A 7,904-nucleotide genomic window follows, 5' to 3' on the forward strand; every position below is an offset into this window, starting at 1 on the left:
CCGCCCGCCCCGCCCCCTTCCGCCCGTCCCACCCCGCCCCTTCCGCCCGTCCGCCTCGCCGCCTTCCGCCCGTCCCTCTTCCGGCTGCGCAGGCCGGTAGGGCTCCGTAGGTTCCGGCGGGAGGGCATGAGCTGGGAGTGCGCGGCGCCCGCGGAACCCTGCTTCTCGGCGTCGGTGTCCAGTCGGAATTGGATTCCGCGAGCAGGGCCACGGTGTGCGAGTAACGGTTGGGCCTGGGCGCTCCGCGGTGCCGGCCACTTCCCGGAGCTGCGGAGAGCCTTCGAGGGGCTGAGGAGAAGAGCGCGGGCGAGGGAGGGTTTCAGGAGGCTTCGGCCAAGCTCAGGGCGCCAAGGAGAAAGGACGGGAGGCACAGAGGTGAGTCGGAGAGTCCCAGAGGGGTGACCGTTTGCTGAGCATTGATTATGAGCCGGGTTCCGCGTCAGATGCTTGGAGGCATGGTCTCCTGTAGGCTTCGTTAGAGGGGAGAGCGGGGGCGGGTAGATACCCTCTCTGTCGCCTCAAAGGCGGCCTCTAAATCGGGAAGGTGATGCGACTGACCCACAGCTGCGCACGGTAGTTCACACGCAGCATAGCCAGGGTATGGGCACAGATCTCATTCTGCTGTATGTTGACCTAAAAGAAACTGAGGCCGAACCTATAAAGCATAGGATTTATTGAGCCAATATGACGATTGCAACTGGAGAAATGCATAGATCAGGTCGCCCGAGAAGTGTCCTCCGAAGAGTGCCAGTAGAGCTTAGCACTGCATAATCACAAGAAGGGGCAGAAACGGGACAGCCCCGCCTAATCACTTCACTTTTTCTATTGGCTGTATGTGACGTATAAATTCGGGATTGTTTCTAGGTTACATCCTACATGCGGGAATCTAGAGTAAGGATTACAAGAGCATTCTAGGTTATTTTGTGACGTTCTAGTGTCAGCACACCTGCATCTAAGTAAAAATGATCTTATAATAACGTTTTCTAGGACTTGCAGATGTGACTCCTCATTTATTACCAGATCTCCCAAGGCATTATAATTTAGCTAATCTGGGCAAAGCAGATTTTTCTGTTGTTGTTATCAATAAGCATGACCTTGAGAGGTGGGTGGAAGGAACCTAACAGGTCAGCTAGCCAAATCCTTTGACTTTGACAGGTAGGAAAACTGAGCTCAGAGAGAAGTGATTTGATCCCCGTTACAAAGTCAGTGGCACTGGCTAGAGTAGAACCCTAGTCTCCTTATCTTAGCTTCTCCCTCTCTCTGTTCATTCCTGCGCAGGAACCAGGTACTCCAGTTGCTTTCCGCCACTGAACTGTTCCACAAACTTGCATGTCCCTGAGTGAGTTGGATTTTTCAGGTAAGGGACCCTGAAATCTGTATTTTTCACATGGGTTTTCCGTCAAGAGTGAACACAGTACACTTCATACATCACATCAGGGTCCTTGCAGCTAAAGGAAAGATGGACCTAGTAGTCAGGGGGAAAGGCCATTAAGTTTCATTGAGGTTTGGGGTACCAGAGGACATAATAGGATTTACATCTTGTTACAGGCTACAGCACTGTCTGGTCACAGTGGTATGTTGGATGTGGAGTCTGTACTGAATTATGTGAAAAACAGTGCTACAAAGGTTGTGTTGAAAATAGAAACAAAATCTGCGGCTTTCTTGTGTGGATTGAAGGACTATACCTATTGACATAGAAGTCTATATCAATTCTAAATAAAAATACATTTTATATTTAGTAGTTTAGGGCTTTCTTTTTTTTTTTTTCCCCCGAGTCTTCTTAATCATGTTAGACTCAAAGTCAATCTAGTAAAACACAAAAGTAGGTTAGGAAAATCAATTTTAAAAAAAATATCAGAGAGTCAGTGAGGAAAGGAGAACAAAAGACCTTCTCATTGTACCTTGTACAAAAGTAGGTTAGGAAAATCAATTTAAAAAAAAATATCAGAGAGTCAGTGAGGAAAGGAGAACAAAAGACCTTCTCATTGTACCTTGTGAAATCAAATTGATTACTTATGCATGCACATCCTCCACTTGACCACATCTCCTACAGGCAGGGATGGGGAGCACAGTAAAGCAGCTGAGAGTGCAGCTCTAGAGAAAAGAAAGGATTGGATGTAAATCCCTGACTATGTCCACCTGTGTGGACTTGGACAAGTTGTTTAACCTAACTGAGTTGGTTTCTGCATCTTTAAAATAGTAACAGTCCTGTCAGCTTTACAGGGTATGGTGAAGATTAAGCAAATTAGTTGATGTAAAGTGCTTAGTGAAGTGCCTGGCAATGCTGTGAGCACTTGATAAGCATTAGCTGTTATTTTGACTATTATTATTTGTACATGGTCCCTAGTAAAATATCTTGCAAGTGTAAGTGCTCAACAAATGCCTGAACTGTTGTTGGAAGTCTAGACAAGGAAAAAGTGACATACACGAAAGCCAAGATTACAATGGACCACATGGAAAGAGAAGGACAAGGTGAAGGAAGAAAAGAGCAGGGCAACCATTTCATTGTGCCTACAATAAAAAATTGTTTATTTGGGGGGATAATTTTGCTATGCATATAGCAAATTGATAGTTATATTAGAAGTGAAATTATTTATGGAAAAACCAAGTGTTTATTCAAATGGTCTTAATCACAAGGGAAAATCTTTTTCAAAAGTTGGTTGCCTGATTCTGGTTAGTTTGAGGTAGAGAATGAAGCAGCAAAATTCTCACTGTAGACTTTCTAGAGTTTTGTCATCATTCATAAAACACTAACTACTGCAGAAAAGTAAAGTCCAGTATTCTTTCTGGCTGTAGCATCGTACCCTCCATGCACTGCATCCGCTCTTCTGTTTCATTTTCCCTGTCAGCCCTCCTGCCATTGCCTCCCCTCCCAGCCTAATCTACATGGTTTATCAGCATCCAAACTCCCTGTGTCCAATGCCTCTGACCCAGGTGCCTGTCAAAACCTTATCCCTGAATCTATTCTATAAATCCCAGCTGGGCTCCCTGTAGAAAGTAACACAAAATGACATATAACAGATTCTCCATCTCCAGCTTCAGCCCTCTCCCTGACTCTTAACAATCCTTAAATGCATCATTAGTCAGTTCCTTATCCTGTAACTTTCAGTGGTTTCTCACAAACTTTACCACTTTCCTCAGTCCCCTTCCCAGCTTCAATTCTGCTCTTCATTAGAAGGTAACCAGAGCAGTCTAAAAGAAATTTTTCAAGCACTTGACACATATTTGTGTGCATCTGCAACTTGTTGTACCTGTTTCCTTTCTAGACTGCACCTAAAGGCTGAATGACAGACCTGTGAGGACTGAAGGGACCTTTGAGTGACAAGACAGGGATGCTCACTGAGACCATGGCAGCCTGCAGCTGGGCCATTATCTTTAATACACGTGGTGTTCCTGTGGGAGCTAGTGCTTTAAACAAATCTCTTTTTTAAGTGAGATGGAGTCCATACTGTTATATCTGCTTTGTTTGTAGCAGTTCAGTAAGGATGAAAAAGGTCTAATGTGGTAGGAATAGGTGAAATATTAAGACTGGGTCCTATTTTCTACTTTCCATCAGTCACCCATTCATTGGAATAGAGACTCCCTAGGAGCCACAGGCATTTCCAGTGCCTTCTCCCCAGTAAGTTGATGACGCCATCATGGAGCATACACCTTGACTTCCTGCCTCCCCTCTTCCCTCAGTGCCACAATATCTACCTCTCATTTGTCTATCTCAGAAAATAAAATGTACTTCTACCACTGCTGTTGATCACTGCTGCTTTTTCTGGACCTCTCTGCTGCATTTCATAACCATTGATCAGACCCGCCTTGAGACCTAACTCCTTTTGCATCTCCCCCATTTTTTCTACCTGTGCGTGCTTCTTACAGGGCCCTTTCTCTGCCTGCCCTTTAAATGATATTCTACCCTTGAGTTGTTTTTCTGTCTGTATCTTCGTCTTGGGCAGTGTTCCCTCCCATTCTTTAAACTTATTTGCTCCCGGATCCTAAAACAACTGCTATTCCTGACCTTTCTCTTGAGGTTTAGAATTTCATTTCCTCCACTTGAGAGGGCTCTTCAAACTCTAAAGTGTTCTTTCCTTCATTTCCACTACCAATTCTATCTCCCTGTCTTACCACCCACACCTACACCCCCAAAGCTGTCTTGTAAGTAGCAGCCAGAATGACCAGAATCAAATGTCAATCTGACCACTCCACTTACCTGTTTAAATCTCTGCACACACCCCCTCCAGTCACCTCCAAGGTAAAGTCCAGCTTGGCATGCTCAGGCCTCTGTGGTCTTGCCACATCTGCCATCAAACCCACTTCCCATTCATGAGGCTGTTTTACACTTTGAAACCTTTTCTCATTCTGTTGACTCCATCTGGACTGTCCATATTTTCTTTGCCTGACTCTTCTTTATCCTCACCTATTTTTCAGAGGTCTTCCAAGAAGCCTTTCCTTATTCCATAGTCTGAGTTAGCTAACTTTTCTCCTTGCTTTTTTGGCATTTATTTATTCATTCAAAAAATATTCACTGGGCTTTTATTTTGTGCCAGACACTGAACTAGATACTGGAAATATAATAGCGAACAAGCAAATGTGATAACCAACCTAATACCTGCCCCCAGAAGAGCTTACAGTCTCATAGGGAAGGAAGACAGATAACTAAAGGGTAAAAAAAAAGAAAAGCAGTCCCATCTGCTGATTGGATCCATGTTTGAGAATAGCCAGGAACTGGCCAGGTTCAAGGGTGAAGGGCAACTGTTCTAGATAAAGGTAACAATGTTTGTAAAGACCTGGTCAGGACAGGAGAACAACATAGGAACTGAGAGATTCTAGACGGGACTGGAGAAGTAAACAGCAACCAGATCATGAAGAGCATTACTAGTCATAGTAGAGTTAGGGCTTCTGAAGGGTAATAGTAAGTCCGAGTGACTTCAACATGATTATGTTTGTATTTTACATGATGAATCTGGCTACTGAGAAAAAGGAAGTAAAGAACAGCAACACAAGAGGGAAGGAAACCAGTTAGGAGATCATTGTAGTAATCCAGGGGAGAGAATATGGCAGCCTGTACTAGGGTATTGCCAGTGTAGATAGAAATAGACCAGAAGAATGCAGGAAGTAGAAGTGGCAGAACTGGGTGGCTGATTAGATTGTGAGGGTAGAGATGGAAGCATGGATGACAGAAGGATGGGGTTCTATAAGCAGGCTTGAGTGAAGGCAAGGACTGCCCTATTTGCTGTCATGTATTCATAGCTTAGCATAAGTCCTTAGAAGAGGGGTTCATGGAAAAAGCATATCATGAGAAAACTATGCATGGATTTCAAAATTTTTTGCACAAAAATAAACTTGTACTAACTTGTTATAACGTGTCTGAACAGGATCTAGTTTAAGGCACTAAGAAGGATAAGACGTCAGTATGAAAACCAACGTGAATTCTGCTAAAATTGAAGCAAGAACAAACATCAAGTTTATGGTGAAGCTTGGGTGGAAGAGTGGTGAAATCATTGATGCTTTAAGAAAAGTTTATGGGGACAGTGCCCCAAAGAAATCAGCAGTTTACAAATGGATAACTCGTTTTAAGGAAGGACGAGATGACGTTGAAGACGAAGCCCGCAGTGGCAGACCATCCACATCAATTTGCGAGGAAAAAATTAATCTTGTTCGGGCCCTAATTAAAGAGAACCGACGATTAACAGCAGAAACCATAGCCAACACCATAGACATCTCAATTGGTTCAGCTTACACAATTCTGACTGAAAAATTACAGTTGAGCAAACTTTCTGCTCGATGGGTGCCCAGATTGTTGCGCCCAGATCAGCTGCAGACAGGAGCAGAGCTCTCAATGGAAATTTTAAACAAGTGGGTTCAAGATCCTGAAGCATTTCTTCGGAGAATTGTAACAGGAGGTGAAACATGGCTTGACCAGCGTGATCCTGAAGACAAAACACAGTCAAAGCCGTAGCTACCAAGAGGCGGAAGTGGTGCAGTCAAAGCAAAAGCAGACTGGTCAGGAGCAGAGGTCGCAGAAACAGTTTTTTGAGTTGCTCAATGTATTTTGTTTGTTGACTTTCTGGAGGGCCAAAGAATGATAACAAGTGCTTATGATTTATCAGAAAAACGCCTGGGAAAGCTTTACCAGAGAGTTCTTCACCACAACAGTGCTCCTGCTCATTCTTCTCTTCAAACAAGGGCGATTTTGTGAGTTTTGATGGGACATCATTAGGTATCCACCTTACAGTCCTGATTTGGCTCCTTCTGACTTCTTTTCATTTCCTAGTTTTAGAACCTCTTTAAAGGGCACCCATTTTTCTTCAGTTAACAAAGTAAGAAATGCTATTGACATGATGAAATTCCCAGGACCTCAGTTCTTTAGGGATGGAGTAATTGGCTGGTATCATTGTCTTGAACTTCATGGAGCTTATGTTAAGAAATAGTTTATTTTTTACTTTTTCTTTTAATCCCATTTTTTCCACGAACTTTTTGAAGTCTCCTCACACACTGTAGATGGCTTGATAAATATTGAATGAATGAGTTTTCTGGCTTGAGCACCTAGATGAATTGGGTGCCATTCTCTGATTTAGATAACAGAGGCAAGCTCATTTGGGAGGTGACTGGTGGTTCAGTTTTGGACATGTCCAGCTCAAGGTGCCTATGAAACATATGCATGATGTTGTTCAGCTACATGGTAATTGGAAGAATGATTCCAAAACTCAAGAAGAGAGCTCTGAGGTGAATTCTTTGCATGCTTAAAAAGAGTTTGTATTATATCAAATGATACATTTGAGCCTGTTTCCACTATGGCACAACGCTGGTTCTTAATGACCTTTGATTCCCCAGCACCTACCACCATTCCTGAAGCAAACTGGGCACCATTCAACCTGTGTTGTTGAACTGAACTACTCCTTTTAAACACAGTACATCTAACACGAGAAAGTAGTAGTAGTAGCCACTGAAGAGAGAAACTGGGGGGTCAGGGTGAAAAAGAGACTTTTTTTTTTAATTGTATGTGTTTTGGTTCCTTTTGCTTCCCCCTCCTCATGTGCTTATATTTCCTGAGAAATAAAAGGATGACAAAAAAGTGTTCCATTCAATTCGTACAGTCTTAAAACTGAAAACAATACTCCAACTATGGTCTGATCAGTGTAGAGTGTGATATCATAAAGCTATCTGAAATCATATTAATATTTTGACCACATCACATTATTGACTGATTTACAGATTCTATGTTTTTTTATTGATGCTATCATTCAATTTACTTATATGAATCATAAGTATTGAATTCTTAAAAATGATGACTGACTATGAATAGCAGGCTGAAGTGAAATTATGAACACACATTTTATATTAAGGGCACCAGACAGAAAATCTTTGAAATTATATATTATGAGGTATAGATAAAATCTACAAAAGTGAAGGAGCATCATAGTTTTATACCTGCCTAACATTTGAAAAGAAACTGTGTCTCTCCTGTCAGCTAACATTACAGGTAACATTTAATATGCAAAACCCTTTCTTCACAAGTGTTGGGATATCCTTTGCACATCTTCAGTTAATTATGAACCAATAGGTAAAATATATAATGCTTTTACATATTTTTGAAATAGTAAATTATTAGTGCATAATTTTATATAAATGATCAGGGCCATATATATACTGAAAATACACTAATTAAAGGAAATGGTAAATTCTAGTAACACTTGTATGTACAGCATATTCATTGGGTGGCACTGTTGTATTAATGTTAACTACACACTGAGAAGTTATTTTCTTTTTCATGAATAAACAATTAGAGCGATAAACATCAAACACCATGCTCTGGATGGAAAAAAAAAATAGATGCTAAATGTATTGGCTGTAAAATACATGTTTAGAGTTCAGGCTTATGAAGAAAAATAGCATTAAATTCAAAGTAACTGCTT

General features: G+C 41.9%; 1 long non-coding RNA gene across 1 annotated transcript; it reads left to right on the forward strand.

Annotated features, from left to right (window-relative positions):
• The first annotated feature begins 187 nt into the window (after nucleotides 1-187).
• Nucleotides 188-5,402, forward strand: LOC103603317. The gene is made up of 3 exons (XR_551600.1): nucleotides 188-375; nucleotides 1,279-1,357; nucleotides 5,364-5,402. It is a non-coding gene; the product is annotated as an uncharacterized LOC103603317 (long non-coding RNA).
• Nucleotides 5,403-7,904: the final 2,502 nt, after the last annotated feature.

The sequence above is a fragment of the Galeopterus variegatus genome, unplaced genomic scaffold (assembly GCF_000696425.1).
Source record: "Galeopterus variegatus unplaced genomic scaffold, G_variegatus-3.0.2 Scaffold4548, whole genome shotgun sequence".
Classification (NCBI taxonomy): Eukaryota; Metazoa; Chordata; class Mammalia; order Dermoptera; family Cynocephalidae; genus Galeopterus; species Galeopterus variegatus.